Genomic DNA, 25,970 nt, shown 5'->3' on the forward strand with positions numbered 1-25,970 from the left:
TGAGTCAGATTGAAGAGACAGATGAATATTTTCCATGAGAATATCCTATGAACTAGTAATTCTACCCCCTCGGTATAATGCCTCTCAGAAATGCATGTTTATGTGCATCAAAAATCATGTACGAAAATGTGAAGAGTAGCATTATTAAAAACAGGCAAATACTGGGGAAAAAATCCAATGTCCATCGACAGGAGAACAGATAAATAAAATATGGGATATCCATACGATAGAATACCACTCAGCAACGAACAAAATCAGCACAATAACATCGATGAACCTGTAAAACATAAAAAAGTACATGCTCTGTGTCTCCATTTAATAAAACCTCCAAGACAAATAAGACTAATCAATGCTGTTACATATCAGAATAGTGGTTATCTCATTGGAAGTAGACAAAAGGGAGGCTGCAGTGGTTAACGTCTTGATACAGGAAGTAATTATATGTAATTATATATGTACCATGTGAAAATTCTTTCAGCTATACTCTAAAAAACTGTACACTTTTATTTCTGTATGTTATGCTTCAATCAAAAGTTAAAAAATGCCAGCATGGTGGTTATTTGCAATGATACATTATTCACTTCACAATTTTACAAATATAAGATTTCCAATGGTCCTTGCAAACCCTTAAGTGGTGCTCCTATGTTAACCCTTTGTTATCAAGCTTACAAGTGGCCCTTGAATGGTCTGAGATGGTTAGATCTTGACCTCTACTTCAAGTGCCTGCTTGAGGGTAAAATGCCCAGTAAACTCCTCTTCATCTTCTTCAGGGATCAGATTCAGCCCTGCTCAAGGTTTTTTGTGTGTTTTTTTTAAGATAGTAGTCATCTTTTCTTTTTAAAATTTATTTATTTATTTTTGGCTGTGTTGGGTCTTCATTTCTGTGCGAGGGCTTTCTCTAGTTGCGGCGAGCGGGGGCCACTCTTCATCGCGGTGCGCGGGCCTCTCACTGTCGCGGCCTCTCTTGTTGCGGAGCACAGGCTCCAGGCGCGCAGGCTCAGTGGTTGTGGCTCACGGGCCCAGTTGCTCCATGGCATGAGGGATCTTCCCAGACCAGGGCTTGAACCCGTGTCCCCCGCATTGGCAGGCGGATTCTCAACCACTGCACCACCAGGGAAGCCAAGCCCTCAAGGTATTTTTATTTCAAAAATATCTAAAGTGTGACTTTCCTTAACCTTCTGATGTAAAATCTATTAACCTTGATTACACTCCATTACAGGGGAAAAGAAATCATCTTTCTGATTAAAACTGCGAAATAGGGCTCTGTATTTACGTACATGGTCTTTAGGAGGATATAGGATGTCGGTGGGTATCACTAACGCTCACTGCACATGGATGTGGCTGATATTCATGCCAAGATAAGTTATTGTTCACTCTTTGCAGGATTTATGTTCCGTCTGCCACGGATAGGGTGTTTCCTCACACCCCAGGGCTGTGCGTGTAAACGCAGACGCCTGTAATCTCTCCTCATGTAGACCCTTTATTTGGGTCTTCCATTGGAATTATTTTGTCCACACCCAAATTCATACTGGGAGGAGAAAAAAAAAAGGAGAGAGAGAGAGAGAGAGAAAGAGAGGTCCACGGTTCGTAGGACTATCTCTGTAGTTAATCAGGTGTGTTGTACAGGCAGGCACGAAGGGCCACACCAAATCCATTTTTTCTGCCTCAGATAATATCCCTCCTTTTGTGGTTGGGTATAATATATATTACCATCATCAAGCTTGTTTGTTTTGGGTGCAGAAAACAAGTTCACACTCACTTGACACACATTCACCTGACATTTTCTGGCTGGGGCTCCATCTCACAGCCGATGTGTGTAGCATCAGAGGCTGATAAACCTACCAAACAGGTTTGGAGGTGGGGACCGTGCTCTGGGCATCTTCTGGTCCCCTAGTCCAATCCCAGGCCTGCTTCCACGCCTGAAATCGGGCTAGAATAATAACATCAACCACAAGCGTTTCCTGTAAGACACCACTGATGTGTGGCTAAACACAAAGATAAAAACCTTCAGTTTGAACAACTCTGAGAATCAATCATTCAACATTATTTAACCAGACTGCTATGCTGCAAATTGGAATGATAAAATGGTTTCAATTTAATAAGCCTTTGAATATGCTTATTATAGATATTGCGGTCAAGGCCAGAAGTTCCTTTAAAACATCAGGTCACATCTCTCCTCTGCTCAAAGTCCTCACTCGAGTGAAAGCCAGTCCTCACCGCGGCTGCAGGCCAGTGAGATGTGCCTGGGCCCTCCTCACTTCCTAACCTCCCCCCCGCCCTCTGGATGCTCCCACCTCAGCTGCTGACACCAGCCATTCTCTATGCCTGTCGTGCTCTCCCCATACAGCCTCTCCATGCTTTTACTTAGTTGTCACCTCTATGAGGCCTTATTCAAAGTTTCAACACCTACCCTTACCCTACACTCCCGATTCCCCCTTATCCTCTGTGATTTTATCTTTTCTTATAGCAATTGTTACCTCCAAAAGATATCTAATTTACTTATTTACGTGAGTTGTTTTTTGTTGTTCCCTCCCCTCCAAAATGTGAGTTCTGTGAAGGCAGGGATTGCTGTTTGATTTATCCTCAACACCAGAACAGGGCCTTCACCATGATAGTTGTGCAATAAATATTTTTGAATAAATGAATTACTGAAATACAAACATCTCCTCTGAATTCAGAAACCTGACAGTTGCTAGAATAGTAGCACCAAGTTTCAAAGCTATTTCCCCCACTTCCCAGTGGATTGAGTCACAGGGACCCTGGCAAGTAGAGCCAGATTTGCAGACTCTGGGACTCAAGCTCTAGACAGGATATAGAAATTTGGAGAAAACAGTAGGAACTAGTCTTTGTTGAATGCCTTACAAATTACAAAACACTTTCTCATTGGACCCTCAGAGGAACCTTTTGAAGAATACAATATTATCCTTATTTTAAAATAAAGAACTAAGAATCATATATGCTAATTTAATTTTCCAAAGTCTCTTTGTGACCAAGTGACAGAGTCAGGACTTGAAAATGGGTTTTCATCCAGTTCTCAGTTTTTCTGTCATCCCCAGCCTCTCCTATAACAATAATACACATCCTGGGGAATAGACCAGAGATACATACATTTAATAAAGATATTTTTTAAATCACACACAGAGTTTGGTAAAGGACAGTCAAGCACTTCCAAAAAATTACATCAATAAACTGAGACTTGTAGCCTTGTGATAGAACCACGGGACATAACTCTGTCACCTTCCAAGTTGCACAGCAGTGAAAAATAATGTCAGTATACTTATCAGACACGTAAGTCCCCTTATGGCAAATCTGACTGATATCTGTAATAATTTTTTAAAGCAGGTTAAGTGCTAACAGCCATGACAGTTCTAGAAACTGCCCAGATCTAAGCTCTATGGATCATTTAATATAGGAAAAATTATTTTTTTATATATAATAAATATAATAGCTTTCATTATTTCACCACTTTACAAAAGAGGGAAATTCTGGTGCTGATAATTTAAGCACATACCTGGGATTATTGAGTTTAAACAAAAAAGTCATTTGCTGAAGTAACAGGTTAAGGCCTCTTATCTTTTACCTTACTTGAATTCAACATCTGTTTATTGGGCACTTGGAGAAAAAAACAAGCATCACAGAGGAGCTTGAAAGCTAAGAGGAGGAATAAAATAATTACAAGCATAATAATAATGAAAAGCAGCACACAGTGCTACGGAGAGATACAAGGTCCTATGAGGGTTCCAATACTAAAGAGATCATACCTGGTTGAGATATTTAGAAAATGTAAAGGGATTGAACTTACTCTCCTGCCTAAGACTAACAAAATACCCAAACAAAATATTTGAAACCACGGGGGCTTCCCTGGTGGCGCAGTGGTTGAGAGTCTGCCTGCCAATGCAGGGGACACGGGTTCGAGCCCTGGTCCGGGAAGATCCCACATGCCGCGGAGCGGCTGGGCCCGTGAGCCACAACTGCTGAGCCTGCGCGTCTGGAGCCTGTGCTCCGCAACGAGAGAGGCCGCGATGGTGAGAGGCCCGCGCACCGCGATGAAGAGTGGCCCCCGCTCGCCGCAACTAGAGAAAGCCCTCGCACAGAAACGGAGACCCAACACAGCCAAAAATAAATAAATCAATAAACAAGAAAACACAACTAAAACTCAACTTTATTGTAACATAGCTTTAAAAAATATATATATTTGAAACCACGATTTTCAAGACACTGTCTATCAGACGACAAAGAACAGTAATCCATGAGAGACCAGAAATAACCAAGGTGAGCCAGCTGCTGAGCTGACTTCCTTGAGAGGGTTTCCAGGCAGCAGTGCAGGCAGAGGGAACCCGGATGGGAACCAGTGGATTCTGATTGAGGCGACGGAACTGAAAGTCTGGTAGCCCAAAGTGGGTAGAGTTTGCAGGATAGAGTGCTGACAGTGGGAGAGCTTTGGAGAAAAAGAACTCTGAAGATCTTCAGAGGGGTCCCCCTTGAGTATTTAGCAGACTTCTAATCATCACATGCATATGAAGAAACTACCCTAGGCCAGGGGAAGAGCCATCTAAGAGTTAGGGGAAAACAGGGCCAGCACTCACATAGAACGAGAATAGTGCCTGGTCCTACCAGGAAGATAGAAAAATCACGTAATTCATGGGGCTTTGGGTAGAGTACTCGGGACTTTGGGTAGAGTGCACAGAAGGGTCTTGCCTCAGTGTTGGGGAATAATTAGCTCTAGACTGGTCCCATCTAATAAAACTTAAAAGCAAAGCATAAAAGAATCAAACTGCCTTCAAGTGTTTTAACTGCATCCCAGAACAAAGTTCAAGAATATTTATAGATGTACGAAACTATCCAACACCCAAGAAGGTAAAATTTCAAAATATTCTGAATTTTAAAAAGCCAGACCAAAAAAAAAAAAAAGAGTAGATAGTAGATACTGAATGATTCCATGTATATAACTCTAGAAGAAGCAAACTAATCGATAGTGACAGAAAGCAGATCAGTGCTTGCTTGGGAAAGAGAAGTGAGAAGGAAGGAGATGGAGGGATTATAAAGTGGCACAAGGACACTTTTGGGGGTGATGGACATGTTTATTATTTTGACTGTAGTCGTGGTTTCTTGGGTGTATACATATGTCAAAGCTTCAAATTCTATACTTTAAGTATCTACAGTTGAGTGTATATCAATTATAGCTCAATAATGCTGTTTAAATAAAATGTATAGACCTGCTTCACTAAAATCCTGCCCTGCTTGGATCCTATAGTTATGTGAGTTTGCAAGAGAAGAACATAAAATTTTGCTTAATGGAATACAGAGTATATTCTGAAAAATAGCAGCGGACAAGTGGAAAGGAAAGATATGTGGATGTCCTTAATAAATAGCATTTTAATTGGGTAGAAAATGAGTAGCCTACAAAGGGTTTTGGGGTTGTTTTGTGTTTTTTTTTTCAAAAGATTATATGCTCAGAGTTACGCTTGATGAAGCTAAATTTGCTAAATTTGGCCGTAGTGTTTTGAGATGTATAGAGAAGTCTTTTAAAGTGTGAAGATTATTTCAGAAGCTACCATATTAGCCTGGTTAATGAAATTAAAAGTTGAACTAGAATGGTGCCTGTGTGATTTGCAAAAAGAGGATAAAGATAACTGCTTTTGCAAAAACAGAGGAGGTGAGAGAGGAGGAGGGTCTGCATGATCAATTTGAGGACTTTTTGGCAGAAATTATTCCAAGGAGTTGATCTGGGACCAGGCAGTATTAATTGGTTTAGATCCATAGAAATGCTTTCATTCATTCAGTACTGATCTGGATGTTAACTAGTGTGGTTTATCTTAGAGTAACTTAGATGAGAATTCACTGGTAGGTTTGTGAAGGAAAGGCTTTTTCTAACTTCTCAGAAAGAGGATTTACTCTCAAATCATTGTCTCATATAAAATATTCTGTATATTCATTATTTTTAGGATCACCCAAGAGCTCTGTTACTCTGAATTCCTATTTTATTGCTATCCACTCCACTTTTTCAAATCACAGCTGCCAAATATGCATAAAGTGTCTTGAGAAGTTTATAGCATCATTGGGAGACTAAAATGGCCAGAGTATTTTCTGAGCAAAAAGATCTCATATCCTGCCAGGAAGGATCATATCCAAATCAACAGATATCATAGTGAAATAGTTTTTTAAATGTATATATAGAGTTTCAAACTTTGTAACTGATTTGGCAGACAAAGTTGAAAATTCTGTTTGAGAAAAACTATAGTGAGAGAGGCCATTGGATTGGTGTGTATCCCCAGAAAATTCTGGGGGGGAAAAGACTTTTCTAATTCAGAGTCCATTTAGTTTAATAAATGGAACTATTATCAATATTTTAATTAATTATGTGAATGACCAATTCTTTCAAAAAATTCACTCCAAAACAAAGTAACAATGAGGAGTTACACAGTAGAGCAAGGTCCCAGTTAAATGTCTGAGTCTTTAATAATGAATCAGAAATGTTAGTGAAAGACAGTTAATCTTATTCAGTGGCAAACTAACAAGTCTAAGAATGAGAGGCTCCCTGTTTACCTGGGATTCCAGCAACTAGAGAGTTGACTAGTTCTTACTTTTATGTATGATTTGTAAAATTAACCGTGTATTTGTATCATGCAAATTAATGTTCTGCTTCAAATAGTCTCCTGGCCTTTCAGATTTAAGATCTTTCTGAAGATCTTCCCAAAACAAAAAGAAAAGCAAACTCCCATTTTCAATTAAACAAAGTAATAACCACAACGCATAAAGATCAAAAAAAGACTTGGGACTGGTAAACACCTGAACAGAGGAAAGGGAGCTCTAAACCAAAGGCCTGGAGCGGGAGATACTCACTAGAAATAGGCTGCAGGACTCCAACAGCCCTGCTTTTGGAGACATCAGTTATGGCAGAAGGAAAGAGTGAAATAAGGCCACAAACCGTAAGTGTAGATTTAAAGTCTATATAAGGAGCAGTTAGATCTCCACATTCCTATCTCTGCTGTAACCCCCATCTAGCAACAACTACTCCCCCATCATTACAGGAGAAGGAAGTATGTTTCCTAGATGAATTGAATCTGAGATCAGAGACATTCTGGACTCAGGAACAGGGGTAGAAACGAGGACTGGGATGAGGTGCTAGGCTGAAATTAGTGTACTCAGTGAAAATGTACACATTGATTAGCAAGATGAAAACTGCCCTCGGGAACCTTCACCTGCACAGGTCCAGACTGCCACCTCCCAATCTTATACTGTCTCTGCTGTTCGGCCAGATTGGAGAATCTACCCTTCTCCGGAGAAATGTAACATACTCAGAAAAAAATGCCTAATAAGTAGGTTGCAACCCCAAAACTGGATGACTGCCCATTTTCTTGCAACGAGTTCTCCCTGCCAATGAAATAAACTATGTACAAGGGTTCCTAACTGATTCTTCAAGTTCTCACTTTCAAATGTGAATGAACACCAGGGATCACCAACAGATACTTGAGTCAAGTCTCTTACATGAAGAAGGTAAACGATGCAAAAGAATCAGAAGAAAGTGCGACTTCAAGGAGTAGAAGAAAATAAAACAACAGAAAGAAAAGAAAAATCTATATCATCCACCCTCAGGGATAAAAGACTATATTCTATGCATGAAGGAAGAAGAGGGTATTATTTTTAAGGGATATTTAGAAACTATAAAGAGCTCTTAGAAATTAAAAATATGATAGCCAAAGTAAAAATTATGAGCACAAGTGGGAAGGTGAAATAAAGAAATCTTCCTAAAAGTAAAACACAGAGGTAGACAAAGATGAAGAGAAGATGACAAAGATGAAGAGAAGATTAGGTAGCTGGGATGTCAAATCTATTAAGGTTTTCAGAACTGACGGAAAAGAATAATACAAGAAATTTTTTCAGAGCTGGAAAGCATAAGGTTCCCAAATGAAAACATTCAGGACAATGAACATGAAAAAAATATTCATTCTATGACACCTCACCATGAATTTTTAGGGTAAGACAGAAAATCCTAGAAAAAATAAGTCAGAAGCAGAGAATTAAGAATGAGTCACTGGGCCTCTCAACAGCAATGATGGAAACAAAATAGTGGAGTAACGTCTTCAAAATTCTTAGGAAAATTATTTTCTACTTAGAAGTTTATGTCTCACTAAGCTGTAAAGAAAGTGCAAGAATAGAATGGAGACAACTTCAGGCATTCATGGTCTCTATTTATTTCCTGTGTACCCCTTCTCAGGAAGCTATTGGACAATGTACTTCACCAAACTGAAGGGAAAACAAGAAAGAAAAGATGTGAAACAGGGACTCAGAATCTAATACAGGAACAAGACGTAGAGAATTCCTGGAACTTCTGCAAAGGAGAGTCCCAGGATGACAGCTATGCTCCTGTAGAGTAAATCTAGATTGAATCAGGAATATAGATGGCACCAGAAGGGAAGTCCCAGGAAGAAAAATTGGAAATTACAGATTACCTGGCCAATTTGACCATATAGGAAATTGTAAAGGGAAGTAGTCTACAGAGCAATTGGAAAATGTGTGGAGACTCAGTCTTAGGTTCAAAGAAACAACAAATAAAAAAATAAAAATAAACATTGAGTAAATTACTAACTCCAGGAAAAGCAAACAGCAGTAAAAGAAAGAGAATAATTACGTATATTAGTTGTCTGAGCAGTGAACAATATTTAATATCATAATAAGGAAAACATTTAATAAAAAATTGTAGTACTGCTATACTTGAAAGATATGGAAAAAGTGAGAAGCAACAGAGTTTCAATCTTTATGTACCAAAATAGGAAGTCAATAGAAAATGCATAAAAATGCTTAATCAAGAGAAAGCATTATACATGTACATTATTTAGAATTATGAAGATAATTTCTTGAAGAAATAGCTAAAAATTAGAAGCAGCTATCTCTTAGAAGTGTAATGGGATGAAAAAGTAATCCAATAGGGGTTCTACTTTTTTTTATTAAGAGCTTTCTAGGGCTTCCCTGGTGGCGCAGTGGTCGAGAATCTGCCTGCCAATGCAGGGGACACGGGCTCGAGCCCCGGTCTGGGAAGATCCCACATGCCGCGGACCAACTAGGCCCGTGAGCCACAGCTACTGAGCCTGCGCGTCTGGAGCCTGTGCTCCGCAACAGGAGAGGCCGCGACGGTGAGAGGCCCGCGCACCGCGATGAAGAGTGGCCCCCGCTCGCCGCAACTAGAGAAAGCCCTCGCACAGAAACGAAGACACAACACAGCCAAAAATAAATAAATAAAGTAGCTATAAAATTTTAAAAAAAAAAAGAGCTTTCTAGCACTATTTAAACGTTTAAATTATCTTCAATATTTGAAGCCTTCATTGTTTCTAAAGTCTTCCTCCGCAAATGGCAGCATAACCAGTAATTCTCCCTTCCAACGGTATGACTATATTTACTAATAACTAATTTTTAAATTCCCTTTTCAACTTTTGCCAAATAAACGCTGAAGTCTTGGTTTTCTCACTGGCCACAGAAGTCCAGTTTGTAAACTCAGAATTTTTTTCTAAATACTTTTTAAAATATTTGCTCAAATGTATTTTCTGATCTTTTATCAATTTCTCATTGAAATATTTAAATTTTTGCTATGTGAGCAATAACATATTTGAATTTATCCAGAAAGCTTCATTGAAGAAGTTACATGATTAAAATTTTAAGTATAAAGTTGTGTTTTTAAAAAAATCACTTAGGTGTCTCCTGAAATGTTTTACAATTCTTCAGTTGTTCATATACTGCCTAAGCCCATATTAACCAGTACCGTTCACCAGTAGTATTTTTACAACTAAATATGTAACGCAACGTGTATTCATTTCTAACAGAGTGCTAAATTGGAAGTTTCAACCAAGGCGCCAAGGTCAATGGACATCAGATACCAAAATGAGTTATTAAACTAGCTTGGAGGAATTCACAGTAGGTGTTTGAAAATCAGTTAGATAAATCAAATAGATCTAGGGATGTTATAAGTTGAATTGTGTCCCACTAAAAAAGATATGTTGAAGTTCTAACCTCACCACCTCTGAATAAGACCTTATCTGGGAATAAGACTATTGCAGATGTAATTAGTTAAGTTGAAGCCATACTGGAGTAGGGGCCCACTAATTCAACGTGACCGGTGTCCTTATAAGAAGATGGCTATGTGAAGACAGACATACATACAGGGAGAATGCCCTGTGGAGAAAGAAGATCAGAGTGATGCATCTACAAGCCAAGAAATGCTAAAGATTGCCGGCAAACCACCAGAAATCAAGTAGAGGCAAGAAAGGGCCCCCCTAAAGCTTTCAGAGGGAGCATGGCCCTACCAAATCCTTGATTCCACTTCTAGTCTGTACAATTGTGAGACAATAAAATTCTATTGGTTTAATCTCCCACTTTGTTGTACTTTGTTACAACAGCCCTAGGACACTAATGCAAAGGTTTAAATGGTTAAGAGATGGAGTTTGAGGGTTTTTTTTTAAGATAGAAATTCCTTTCAAGAAAGCTGCTAGTGTACCATGAGTTAGCATGGGTGTGTGTTTTCTCCAAGGATAGAGGGACTTCAAAGAGCCCAATCAGAAGGCTTAGTGTGTCTTTCCTGGGGTATGAAAGGGATCACAATGGATTGCTGTATGATACATAAAAACACTTAAAGAATCTAAAGTCAAATGGCTGTAACTATCAGCCCAAGGTAGTAAGGCAGAAAGACCAGAATATATTAAAAACTAGTTGCACTTTCACTGACATCAGAGGCAAGGATTCTGAATGTCTCTCATGAACAAGATAGGGATACAAGGGAGAGAAAGGTGATCTGAAGTCTTGCCAAAGATAGATGCCTGGAAAAGCAATGGAATCCAATTAGAAAGAGACCATCCAGGAGACCACTAGAAAAGCAGAGGATGAGAGGAGAGTTCTCACTAGAGGAAGATGCACTGACTGCAATATAAGAAGGGCAGATAAACATTTAAAGTGGGTCCTCAGAAGGAACTACCAAAACGCCCGCAAGAGAAGCAATTTTAAATGTCCACTAGACCCAGAGAGAATAAAATCATCTTACTGCACTAACAATCAAGTAAGAAGTTACATGTACACTATATCCACCTCCCTGCATCTTTTTCATTGTGGTTAGCAAAATGGGGGGGGTGGGGAGGAGAAGCCCATGGCAGTGTCAGCTAGGGTTAACGGGGTGGAAGAGGGATTGCCAAGAGAAGATTTAACTTAAAATCGATTTCAGGGAGGACTTCTGTCTGTGATAATCTAGCTTGTAGAAGACTAATCACTTCACTAAAAATAACTAGAGAAGCTGCATAAATACAAAAATGTATAAGTTTGGAGGCATCATACAGATAACAGGGCAGCCAGGATTTGAGGGGTCAAGATCCTAGAGAAATTGGTAGCACATTGAGATGACTCCAAAACTCTAACCGACAAGAACTGGAACTCAAGGCTACCAAAACAGGAGAATTCTAAGTCAAAAATTCCAAAGAGATGATAATAGCAGTGCCTGACATTCTGCACCTCTTTTTCCCTAGCAGCATATGCCAATTCCTAAATGGTATATAGGATCCTGATAAACTCAACAGGATTTCTGATGTGAAGGACTACATCTTAAGAATAAAAGCAAACTGTAAATAGGTGAGGCCTTATAAAGACTGAAACCCAACTTGAATTGGCTCCATCTTTGTACAAAGATGATCTGTTATTCTAACTATCTTGCAGAAGCTGTAATTAATCCTCTCAGGAATGAGATAATAGTCTCTGGAGCTTTATAATGTTTTCACATACACACAGAAAATCTTGTATTAAGTAAAAAATTTACCAAGAATACCTGAAAATGGGGTCAAAAGAAAATAAATTATAGAAATACAGCTAAAAATGAATTATATATTAGATTATCAGATATAGACTTTAAAATAACTGTGATTAATTTGTTAGAGAACAAATGACAAAATGTAAAATTTGCCATCAAATTAGAATTATAAAAAAGTAATCTAATGGAAATTCTCCAACTCAATGACAAATCAGTAACAAAATTAACTGAACTGATGAGTTTAAAAGCAGAATGAATTGAGCTGAAGAGAAATGAGAAATAGATTGCTTCAGTAGAAACTATGCAAACTGGAACATGAAGAGGAAAAGAAGATAGAAAATACATATATAAATGGTACATATATAGTGAAAAATCCTACCATATATGTAATTGGAATTTTAGAAAGAGATGAAAGAGTAGGGCAAAAGCAATATTTGAAGAGTTAGATAATAATTAATTTTCTAAATTTGGTGAAAGTCACTAAGTAACAGCATGAAAAATTCCACAAACTCAAAGCAGAATACAAAGAAAATGATGTCCAGAAACATTATAGTAAAACTGCTGGGCTTCCCTGGTGGCGCAGTGGTTGAGAGTCTGCCTGCTAATGCAGGAGACATGGGTTCGAGCCCTGGTCTGGGAAGATCCCACATACCGCGGAGCAGCTGGGCCCGTGAGCCACAACTACTGAGCCTGCGCGTCTGGAGCCTGTGCCCCGCAATGGGAGGGGCCCCGACAGTGAAAGGCCCGCGCACCGCGATGAAGAGTGGCCCCCGCTTGCCGCAACTAGAGAAAGCCCTCGCACGAACCGAAGACCCAACACAGCCAAAAATAATAAATAAATAAATAAATAAAGTAGCTATTAAAAATAAATAAATAAATAAAACTGGAAAGAAAAATAGACATTTTCAAAAAAAAAAAAAACTGCTGGGAGAGGATAATCTTAAAGGCAGCCATTGATTTTATAAAAAACAAACAAACCAAAACGTTTTCAATGCAACAGTAAGACAGACTATTAAGCAGAAATGATGGAAGCCAGAAAATAATGGAATCATAACTTTCAAAAGCTGGGAAAAAAAATAGCTGCCAACTTTAAAGTCTACACATTTTAGAATACACCCTTTAAAAATTAAGATAAAACTAAACTAAACAAAACTAAATAAATAAGTGAGAGGTCTTTAGGCAAAGGGAAAATAATTTAAAACAGAAATATGGCAGATAAGAAAGAAACCGAAATCAATATGACAGTATAAAACAATAATAATAATGTTACGTGGTGTTTAAACTATATGTAGAATTAAAGTAGACAACAGCAGACAACAACAATAACATAAAAGGTGGTAGGTGGTAAATGGAGTTCTAAGATCTTAACATTATACAGAAACTGGTAAATGTACTCATTTATACTAGACTCTATTAAGTAAAAGCAACATGTTTTAGCCCTAGGCTAACAACTAAAACAATATATAACTAAAAGCTAATTTTTAAAAATATAAAATGTTAAATAAACCTTGATTCAATAAACAATACACTTCTAAACAAAACATTGGTCAAAGAAGAAAACGTAGTAGAAATTACAAAACACTTAGAACTAAATGGAAATGGAAATGCATCATACCAAAACTTGTGAGAGGCAGCTAAAGACTTGCTTAGAGGAAAAATTATAGCCTCAAATGCATGTTTTAGAAAAAGTAGAAAGGCATAAAATCAATATCTTTCACTCACCTCAAAAAGTTAAAAGAAAAAAACTGAAAATAAACCCAAAGAGAGTAGAAAAAAGGAAATAAAAAGAGAGAAATTAATAAAATGGATTAAAAAATATAATAAAGAAAAATAAACAAGAACAAAGAAAAAACAAAAACAACTACCACAATACACAGGAAGAAATAGAAAATGTAAATAGTCATGTATCTACCAAGGAAACAATCTGTAATTAAAATCTTTCCTGTGAAGAAAACTCTCAGGCCTCACAGAGGACTCAGTGAAAACCAGGAACCAAGTAGATCACTCAAGCAGTGATTCTCCAAGGGCCTAGAGAAGTTCAAAAAATAATTTGATAGCAATAACATGAAATAATACAGTGGTAAAAGAAAAACATAGACAAAAATAAAATTGATTTCTGAATTTGTCCTTTATTAATGTACTTGTGAAGTAATGTGTTTTTTAGATTCTGTACAGAAAATAATTGCTTTTAAAATCTTTTCTGCTTCTCACCTAACGCACATATGACTTTTTGTTTTTCTATTTTGAGAACAAGTTTACAGCTAGCAAAAGTAGGCTGGCTGAACTTTTTTAAAATATCTTTTTAATTGTGAGGTGTTTTAAAATACTACAATAGGACATCTGTTTCAGAAGAGGAGAGGTTGATGGCGATAAGAATGCCAGGGGCTATGCATAAAATTATATATTTCCAAGGGAGCAGAACAAGAAGAAATGTTCATGTGAAAGTAAGTAAGTTATATTTAACAATCTCCATATTGATTTGCAGTAAGTATTTCCATTTTTACCTAAAGGCTTTCAGCTACCATTTTGTGAAAATGTATTATAAATAGCATGGGTTAATTAAAACTCAGATTTAGCCAGCTATTAGGCTGACTTGAAGAAATTCACTCTTTAATTATTTCATCCTGCCTGGCTCTGTTCTCAAAAGTGGACGTGAGTTTACACTGGCAATCACATGCTCCACACCAGAAGTGCTACAATCCTTGCTTATTTTAAATACAGGAATTTTGGATTAAATAGAAGACACTAACTCTAACATGTTGAGCGTTAGTGTCTGGGTAAATCAGATTCTCCTGCCCTTAATTTTTTAGATTTTGAATATATCCAATATTTTTGGCTAAATACCACTCACTATGCTTCCATAACTGCATTTCTTTAATAAATACTTCTGTTCTGGTTGATATGTTTAAATCTTTTGTGAACTGCATATCAATAAAACAGCAATTGAGCAATAACTTCCATTATATTAATTTCATGCAATGTGAAATTAATTTATATTTTATTGACAGCCTCACTTAAAATTAATTTGATTTTTTTAACGTTATAGGATGATCTCTTGGATTTTCTTTCAAGAGGATATGCACCATCCATGTGATGAAGCTAGCTGATAAAAATCTAGATTTACAAAAAAGCCAATTAGAAAGTGGCATCCACATTAAAAATGTAACCAAACTCGGGACCTGTTTAATGTCTTGTGCCCCTTATGCTTTTACAATATCTTGTGATTTATCAAAATGTGATTTTACCTACTACATTTCTGAAATATATATAGTATGATGAGTGTCCATTGGTCATCTTAATTAAATAGCCAAAGAAAAGCATTTGTTTGAGTGTGGCCAAGATGGTGGTGTAGGAAGACTCTGAGCTCACCTCCACCCACATGCACACCAAATTTACAACTAACTACAGAGAAACTATCTATGAGAACAACCTGAGAACTTGCAAGAAGATTTTCCATAATATAAAATATAAAGAAGAAACCAGAATGATATGGGTAGGAGAGGCAGGGATGCAATATAGTCAAGACTCTCACCCCCAGGTAAGTGACCCACAAACAGGAGGATAATTGCAATTGCAGAGGTTCTCACCAAGTAGCAAGGGATCCAAACTGCACATCGGGCTCCCTAGCCCAGCAGACCTGCATCAGGAAGGCAAATCCCCAGAACATTTGTCATTGAAAGCCAGCAAGCTCTGCTATGAGAGATCCAGAGGGCTATAAGAAATACAGGCTCCACTCTTAAAGGGCATGTACAGAATCTCACACGTTCCAAGTTCCAGTGCAGAGGCAGTAATTTGAAAGGAGCCTGGATCAGACCCACTTGCTGATCTTGAAGAGTCTCCCAGACTGACAGGAGACTCCCCCTGGGGACATAGATACTGATGGCAGCCATTTGTGGGAGCTCATTCTAGGACACTATTGCTGGCAAGTGCCATTTTTGAGCCCTTATTCTGACCTTTTTGAACGAGGAGCTAACCCACCAGCAGGTGGGCCAGAAGCAGCCCCAGTTCGATGCCCAGCCCACCTATGGGCCAACACCAGCCCAGGCTAACTCAGGCCTTGTACCCAGCCATTCAGGCACCTTGCCTCATCTACCAGCAGGCTGGCAACCACCACATAAGGCATGGCTTGGCAGTGTCCAAGCCAAGGGCCAGTTGTGCCTACTACTACACCCATAATAGTCAGCCCCACCACAAATGAAGGGCTCATGCAGCCCATAAAAGGGCATGTAGCTCTGGTGAGTGGAGAGGAGTGTGCTGCTGGGCCCCATAGGATATCTCCTGCATAAGGCCACTTCTTCAAGATCAGAAAATGTGAATGACCTACTAATATACAGAAATAAACACAGAGAATTAGGCAAAATGAGGTGACAGAGGAATATATTTCAAAAGAAAGAACAAGATTAAACCTCAGAAAAAGAACTAAAGGAAGTGGAAATAAGCAATTTACCAGCTAAAGAGTTCAAGTGAATGATCAAAAATCAGGAGAAAATGCGTGAACACAGAGAGAGTTTAACAAAGAGTTAGAAATATAAAGATGAACCAAACAGAACTAAAGAATACAATAACTGAAACAAAAAATGCACCACGAGGAATCAACAATAGACTATACGATACAGAGAAATAGATCAGCAAACTGGAAGACAGAGTAGTGGAAATTATCCAAGCTCAACAGAAAAAAGAAAAAATTTTGAAAAATGAGAATAGTTTAAGAGAACTTAGGGATAACATCAAGCATAGCAACATTAACATTATAGGAAACCCAGAAGGAGAAAAGACAGAGAAAGGGACAAAGAACTTATTTGAAGAAATAATAGCTGAAAACTTCTCTAACTTGGGGAAGAAAACAGACATCCAGGTCCAGGAATCACAGAGAGTCCTAGACAAGATGAATCCAAAGAGATCCACACCAAGAAACACCGTATTTCAAAAGGCAAGTTTTCCCTTTTTTAATGGCTGAGTAATATTCCATTGTATATATATATATATATATATCTATACCACAATTTCTTTATCCATTCATCTATTGATACACAGTTAGATAAGTTCCACATCTTGGCTATTGTAAGTAATGCTGCAATGGACATCGGAGTGCATATATCTTTTTTAATTAGTGCTTTTGTTTTTTTCTGGTAAATACCCAGAAGTGAAATTCCTAGATCTTATGGCAGGTCTATTTTCAATTTTCTGAGGAACATGGACACTGCTTTCCATAGTAACAATACCAGATTATAATACCAACATCAGCGCACAAGTGTTCGCTTTTCTCCACATGATTAACAACACTTGTTTTCTGTCTTTCTGGTGATAGCCATGCTGACATGTGTGAGGTGGTATCTCATTGTGGTTTGATTAACATTTCCCTGAAAATTAGTGATGTTGAGCATCTTTTCATCTGTTGGCCATCTGTATGTCTCCTTTGGAAAAATGTCTACTTAGGCCCTCTGTCAATTTTTTTGATTGGGTTCTTTGTTTTGTAATTTGAGTTATATGAGTTCTTTGTGTATTTTATCAGATACATCATTCACAAATATCTTATCCCATTCAGTAACTTACCTTTTCATTTTGTTGATATTTCCTTTGCTGTGCAAAAGCCTTTTAGTTTGATATAGTCCCATTTGATTATTTTGCTTTTGTTGCCCTTGCCTGAGTAGACCGATCCAAACAGTATTGCTAAGACTGACATCAAAGAGTGTGCTGCCTATGTTTTCTTCTAGTAGTTTTTTGGTTCAAGGTTTTACATTTAAGTCCTCAATCAATTTAGGGATTATTTTTGTATGTAGTATGAGAGAGTCGTCCAGTTTGATTCTTTTCATGTAGCTGTCCAATTTTCCCAGCATCATTACTGAAGAGGCTGTCTTTTCCCCATTTTATATTCTTGCCTCCTTTGTCATAGATTAATTGATCTAATAAGTGTGAGTTTATTCCTGGGCTCTCTATTCTCCATTCATTGATCTATGTATCTGTTTTTGTACAAGTACCATACTGTTTAGATTACTGTATCTTTGTAATATAGTCTGAAATCAGGGAGCATGACACCTCCAGCTTTTTTCTTTTTCTCAAAGAGTTTTGAGAGCCTTTCCTGTTTCTATTTTTAAAACGTAGAATTACTTATTCTAGTTCTGTTGAAAAAATGCCTTTGGTATTTTGATAGGGATGGCATTAAATCTGTAGATTGCCTTGGGGAGTATGGTCATTTTGACAATATTAATTCTTTCAATCCATGAGCATGGTATACATCTTCCCATTTGTGTCATCTTCAGTTTCGTTCATCAGTGTCCTATAGTCTTCCAACTACAAGTCTTTTACCTCCTTCATTAGGTTTATTCCTAGATGTTTTATTCTTTTTGATGCAGTTGTAAATGAGTTTTTTTTTTTAATTTCTCTTTCTGATAGTTCATTTTTAGTGTACAGAAATGCAATAGATTTTTGTATATTAACTTTGTATAATGAAACTTTACTGAATTCATTTATTACTTCTAATAGTTTTTTGGTGACATCTTTAGGGTTTTCTATATATACTATCAGGTCATCTGCAAACAGTAACAGCTTTACTTCTTCCTTTTCAATTTGGATTTCTTTCATTTCTTTTTCTTCTCTGATTGCTGTGGCCAGAACTTCCAATATTATGTTGAATAAAAGTGGTGAGAGTGGGCATCCTTGTCTTATTCCTGATCTTAGAGGAAATGATTTCAGCTTTTCACTGTTGAGTATGATGTTGGCTGTAGGTTTGTCATATAGGGGTTTTATGATGTTGAGGTATGTTTTCTCTATACCCACTTTGTTGAGAGATTTTATCATAAATCGATGCTGAATTTTGTTTAAGGCATTTTCTGCATCTATGTAGATGACCATATGATTTTTATTCTTCACTTTGTTAATGTGGTGTATCACATTGGTTGATTTGTGGATATTGAGCCATATTTGCATCCCTGGCATAAACCCTACTTGATCATGGTCTATGTTCCTTTTCATCTATTGTTTAATTCTGTTTGCTAATATTTTGTGGAGGGTTTTTGTATCTATGTTCATTAGTGATATTGGCCTGTAATTTTCTTTTGTTGTTGTTGTTTCTTTGTCTGCATTTGCTATCAGGGTGATGCAGGCCTTATAAAATGAGTTTGGAAGCATTCCTTCCTCTTCAATTTTTAGGACTAGTTTAAGAAGAATAAGTGTTAACTCTTCTTTAAATGTTTTATAAAATTCCCCAAAACCAGTCTGGAGAAAGGACAGCCAGAAATAGCTGATCACAAACATTACATTACCCTCTTCAAGAAAAAAAAAATAAATGCAATAAAGTGGTCAAAGAAATCCCTTTAAAATTACCTATTCAAAATAATTGTTCATTATTCTATTTTAACTGAAAATTGTGTCCTTTAAGAATTAAAAAATTGAGGGTCAAAATGCCCCCTGCACTGTTGCAGAAAGAGATGCAGAACACTGAAAGAACTTCCAGAAAGTCATTAGTTGCATTTCAGTTTTTTAAAAATTAAAACCTGTTTTTTGGTTGTTGTTTGGTTTTTTAAATTTGCTTAACTTTTATTGGCCTGTGAGTGACTTGGTTACTTCATTGACACAAGAAGTGTTTGTGTGTGTGTATCTGCACATGTAATATGGATCTTTACAAACAAATTATGTGCACCATCTGTGTTTCTACTTTGTCTTATAAGCTTATATGATGATCATATATTATTTTTTATCTCACTCCAATTCTGAAAACAGCATTTCTGTTTTCCTCACAGTCAAAAACAAAGACCACAGTAGATATGCAATAAAAACCCTATCTAAACAATCCAAATTATGAAGGAATTATAGTAACATTCTATTCCTAGACCAAAAATATATTAAAAGTTTAACCTACATTATAGTTTTCCCTCATATTACTCATCCTAGAGAGTAGTTTTACTTTGAATTCCCCTGTTCTCTGACAACTGTGTTTACCTAAAGGATGTTCTTGCCAAATTATTTGTTGCCTTTTGCTGTTTAAAGTTGCTTTCTTCTTACATCCAGTGTTCTGAATTAATCTATTCATTCCTTTACTTCAGCTTATAGCCTCTATTTCACTCACTTTTCTGCTCCTTTGTTTTTTGCATTTCTGGCTGGATTTAAAGGATTTTAAAACAAACAAAAACTACAGGTTATGTTACTGTATTCTTTCTTTTAGCAAAATCATGTTTGCTAAATGCAAGGAAATGTGGATTGGGACATTTAAAACCCTCTTTATGCCTATATTATTACATCAGCATCCTAGCTCTTCTCCATTCAATCTACCTGCAGCCTTCCGCCAAAAGTGCTCTTTTAAGCACTTCTTTCTATCATGTCACTTTTTGTGGGGGAAGTCTATACTAGCTGACTCTTCACTGCCAGACTTCCCTTGGCCATCATCCTGAGAATCGTCTGTCTCTTAATTTTCCAGGTCCCATACTTCTATCTCTTATATCCTTCAGTGAAAAATCATGCAGGACAGATGATTTTTCAAGAGCTTGAATAATCTAAATAGTACTATAATTTCTAGGAAGGATATTTTTTCCCTCATAATTTTGAAAGTATTTCTTCATTTTTCTTCAGTTCAGTTTCTTTGAGCAATCCATGGCATTCTTAGCCCTAGGTTGAAAATATGACATATCATCAACCTAGATTTTTTCAGAATCTTCTATTTCCTAATAAATCTTAGTGTGGGTCTTTTTATTATTATTATTCTGGACACTTGATAAACCCTTTAATCTGGAAATTTATGTCCTTGTATTGATTATTTGAAATTTCTTCCAGTTTTCCTGTCCTCTATAATTTCTCTTGAGTGAATGTTGCCTTCCAAGGACTTCTTAGAACCTAGATTGAGCTACAAGTTTTCATATCTTTTTTCCTTATCTATTTCTCTGTGTGTCATTCTGCTTTCTTAGGCGTTTCTTCAACTTTGTCTTGTGTTTAATTTTAATTTGGAGTATTATATTTTTAACACTCATGAGTTTTCTGCTTCTCAATATTATTCTTTCCAGCATCCTATTCTAATACTATGGATGCAGTGAATTTTGTCTCTCTGAGGATATTAACTCTAGGAGTTTGTTTTGTTTTGTTTTTTTAAGATTTTTTTTCCTTTTCCCTTCATTGCATTTATTTCCCTTTTCCTGTTTACTTGTTATAGTCTCTAGTCAATGAAGGAGGCTTTTACTGAATATTTCTTGGAGATCCTTGGCTATCAGTTCATGTTTAAGGTGAGGCTATAAACAAGGATGATTGGAAGTTCTCCATGCAGGGGGAAGTGAAGAGGAGAGAATATGAGGTGTGGGGAGGAAAGGAGCTGTCAGTTAATGGTTTTCACCAGCGAGTGACTAGGCAAGAAGACGGATTTCTTACTGGGATTCCTCCAAATATCAGAATGCCCGGGTCCTTTCAGTTTCTCCAGAGAAAGATTCTCCCGTCTCCTGCCTGGGAAGTAGATGTCTGAGAACCAGAGTCCTGGGAGCAGACAGTTGGGGGTTGTGTGACTCACCAGCCATGTAAAGACTTCACTTGATTCCCTTTTTTTCAGCCCAGCAGCTCACTCCTGCTCCCTATCTCTCTAAGTCAAGAACTAATCTGGTGGGCTTCCCTGGTGGTGCAGTGGTTAAGAATCTGCCTGCTAATGCAGGGGACACGGGTTTGAGCCCTGGTCCAGGAAGATCCCACATGCCGCAGAGCAACTAAGCCCGTGCACCACAACTACTGAGCCTGCGTTCTAGAGCCTGCGTGCCACAATTACTGATCCCACGTGCCACAAGTACTGAAGCCCACGTGCCTAGAGCCCGTGCTCCACAACAAGAGAAGCCACCACAATGAGAAGCCCGCGCACCTCAACGAAGAGTAGCCCCCGCTCGCTGCAACTAGAGAATGTCCACGTGCAGCAACGAAGACCCAACGCAACCAAAAATAAAAAATAAGTAAAATAAATAAATTTATTTTAAAAAAAAAACTAATCTGGTGTAACATCCCTGTAGTCATAAATCCCCAGGGCTCTGCACTTGTGGAGGAGAAGTACTCACCTGCCCTCCAGGAGGGAACTACACAAAACCCCAATTCACCCTCCCAGTTTTAGCCCCATGACTTTTGCAGCATTTGGTGTCTCCATCTCGCGAGCCTTTGCTGGGTTCTGCAGGAAAAACTCAGCTTCCTCTCCTACGCGATCCCTCCTGTAGACCCTTTCAGCTGCAACTTTCTTTCAAACCAGTTAGAAATCCTCTAATTTGTACCTTCCAAAACTTGTTGTCATCTCTCACCTGCTATTACCTCCTCTCTCTGCCTCTTCATCATTTTGGTTTATTCATCTTTTTGGTTTATTCTCTGTTTTATTCCCGTGCCATTAGTTTAGTAGGATTTTGAAGAGGAGCAGATACAAACACTTGTGTTACTTCTGCTTTGTTTACCCAGGAGACAAATACAAATTTTTAATTAAAACTATTAAAAAAGTAAATCGCAAGCTCTTTGGGGACAGTTGACCCACAGCACCTATTGCAGGAAGGGGAAGACAGGAGTTAGTAAGAACTTCATTTATTTTGAGAGGAGCTTACAGGTTAAATATTCACAGAAAGTGTACTGGTATTTCACAAACTAGAACAAAGGATTTCTTCCTTGCTGTGATAGAGCCTCTTTCCGGAGACATTTACGGTAAATTTGACCAGACCTTCCTCCCACTCATTCTTCTATTTGTTTTCATTTCAGATAAAAAAAGAAGAACGTTTTGTTTAGTCTTTTTTTTCTGCAGACATGAGTATGGGTGGGAAATGGAAAGGGGGTTCTGTTACCATTATTCACGTGGGTAGAAGTGGCCGGGGAACCCACGCAAGTGTCCTGCCAAACCACAGCCTACGTGCGACGGAGCACAAGACTTTTTTCCACGTATCCGGTACCAGATAAGTGTAGGATACGTTAAAGATGTTCAAGTTCGACTGTTGTAAGGGACAGCGGAGGACGGAGAAGGGCACATGTTTCAACGATTTGTTTTTGCCCCGAAATTCACCACAACCTTGGCTTCTTCAGAGCCTGACACTGAGGCGCTCCACAGCTGGAGGAATGTGGTTTTAAGTTTGCCCAGTGAATGGTACTTTTCTCTACTCGCGGCCCTCAGAGTTCGATGTCAGAGATGCCTGAACCCTTCATCTAAATAAACAGACCCAGTTCTTGCTGGAGGAGTACATCTGAGTGATGTCTAAGAAATAGATCCCCCCTCCACATACCAATTTCACCATGAATTCCTGTATATGGGACCCTCTTCTCACGGAAGGGGTTTAGCTTATGACAAGGTGTGGAATCTGTATTATATAACTCCTCATTTAAGAGTCAGTACACAAAGATCTTTTCAAGAAAATTTATACAGAAATCTGATCAAAGGAGCATTCTTGGACTCATAATTAACATTCCAAAAAGAACCACAAATTCTGCTGTTTCTGCCTCAGCCCCAGTCCCACCTCATCCTTTCATAAAAACATCACAGTAAGCAGTAGCTAGCTAAGAGAAAGGAAAGGAGAGAAAAAGATTAGGTAATTTTCCATGCTCACAATAAAATCATCTTAAAGGATATGGAGAATGAATAAGCTACCTGCTGTTAAATATTTTAACTAGATTTTATGAAGATCATATTTGGGGAGAAAAAATGTTTTTTTTTTCCCATAAATTTTTAAACTCCAACACATTAGGAGAAGGAGAAGCATCTGGCATCTGTTTGCTATCAACTTTGTGCCAGGAACTTTGCTGTTCCTTTGTACAGATTATCTCATTTAATATTCACAGCAACCCAGTAGAATAGGTGTTAATCTGCCTCTTTTACAGATGACAAAACTGAGACCTAGTTTCTAGGGTTACTCAGTTAACACGAGATCTAGCCAGGATTTGAACCTAAGTCTTTTTGAGTTTGAATTATGTGGGAGACCGCATGGTATGTGGTAAAAATCACAGATTCTAGATCAAGATTGCCTATGTTTGAATTCTAATTCTACCTTTTCTAAATGACCTTAAGTAAGTTGTTTCAATTCTCTGTGCTTTAATTTTCTCATCAATAAAATGGAGAGGATAAAATTAATAATCTCACAGGAACATTGTAGAAATTAATGAAGTGAGACCTGCAAAGTCCTTAAGATCAGTGCTTTGCAAATAGTAAGCTTTCACTAAATGTTAACTATTATTATTGCATTATCTACTTCCATGAAAATATTTCTCTTATTATTTCTAATAGGCAAAAAAAGTTTTCATAAACAATAGACCCAATAAGAGGCATTTTCATCTCCCAGAATTTCACTTGATACAAAACAGAAGTTGAATTTGCCCAGACATTCAACCAAATTGGAAGTTACACATAAACTTAATCATCTTGTTCATTTATACATCCCAAAGGACTTCCAATAACTCTTTCCTAAAATTTCAAGTATTTTTCTTGGACCTTGACACACATATTTTGATATTTTAAAATCTGAGGCCTAAGAGCTCGTTAAGAAATAGAGTTGTCTGACTTTATGGGTAGAAACTACTTTTAGTAACCATATTAAGAAGGGGAAAAAAGGCTAAAGTCTCAAGTATTGACTCTTAGACTTGGTAAGGACCATGGTAGACAAAATAGGACAGCGAAGTTAAGTTCATGCTCTTAATTACTTCTTTGCTTAATGATTGACAGATTCAAAGTGTTTCTACACACGTATTTCAAGAGATCTTTATATTCCTAACATCACTATCTGTTCTCTGCTTCTAGTGATGTCAAGCTCATTGCTTTGAGGAGGGGAAAATTGAGGAAATTAATCTTTGAAATTTTCCATATCAGGTCAAAGTCGATCAGAGATTTTAAAGAAAATATATTTTATGAATTCTGCTCTTCTCTCTGGATGCTGAATTTCTTGGAATTCGTTAAATTGACTAAGCATTTACAGTCTTCAGACCATTTTTCCAACCCGTAGAATGAAACTGTTCATAAAGCTCTCAGGGTCCCATAAATATTCAGCATATGCCATTTTAATGCAGCCTCCAGGTTAATTAGTGCACAATGGGATAGTGTAATAGGTGGCATGAAAACAGGGAAAAGGAAAGAAAACAAAGCAGTAGTTTTTAAAGGATTTTCTGCCACAAAAATGTGCTTACATATACATATATTTCTCTTATAAGATTAAAGTAAGCAAGATGTACTCTTACAGAACATCAGATCAGGTGTCTTCTGTTTGTTTAAGTGGTTTAGTTTTAAGGAAGACAAGACAAAACAAAATACTTCTCAGTTGTCATTTTACTTTTATAGATATTTTTTTTGAAATTTAAAAGAAATACAAATGCTTTAAATTGTATATATACTTACTTACATAGTGTGCATGTGTCCAGAAATTGATGCCCCAGCTGGATGAAGATAAATGTGGACCCAGGTGAGGAACTATTTCGATGAAAGGAGTTGTTGAGGAAGGCAGGGGAGTTTAGATAACAGCGGGAGAGAATCAAAGAGCCAGCGATGGCAAATCCTCAACACTGATCTTTAAGTCTCTTCTGCCTCTCACACTCAACTACCTTTTCCCCACATACACAACAGCCTACGAAACCTGCCCAGGGTTTTTCATCACACAATGAATCTGGGTATTCCTTCAAAACACAGTATAAGAGAATCTTGCTTAAATATTTTTGGATCCAAAGGTATACCTTTATTGTTTACATGGGTCCTCTTTTCACCAACAGGTTTTAAGTGGCACAACTTGGGGGGACGCGAGGAAGTTGTACTCTCTGCCTCTCTCCTCATAGGGATCGGCGGAGAGGAACACAGTTATTCAGGGCGCACACAATTCATCAACCTCTATACCTCATATACATTAACATCAATCGTAGCAACTGGTCAGGGAGGTAGTTTAATATTCCTTTGAAAATAAAGCAATTGTGCATCAATGACTTTTCCTTTCCACCTAAAATAATTAAAGTTCTGTCCATTTCTATATGTCATTATTTTGGAGCATTTTTCTTGGGCATTTAGCCACCAATTTTGCTCTACAGGGGGTAGAGCAAAATTTCAAATGTGGTGTGTTTTTCAAGGAGGTCAGTCGAACGATCCTGGATTAAATTCAAGAGTAAAAATGAAGAACAGCAGCATAATTCTAGAACAGGCAGGTCTCCATATTTGATTTTATTTTGTGTTTTCTCAACCAGTTTTGGTTGAGAAGGTCTGCCTTGCCTCTAAATTAACACATCTAGTCTCCCAGAT

Source organism: Eschrichtius robustus, chromosome 9 (assembly GCF_028021215.1).
Source record: "Eschrichtius robustus isolate mEscRob2 chromosome 9, mEscRob2.pri, whole genome shotgun sequence".
In the NCBI taxonomy this organism is placed as follows: domain Eukaryota; kingdom Metazoa; phylum Chordata; class Mammalia; order Artiodactyla; family Eschrichtiidae; genus Eschrichtius; species Eschrichtius robustus.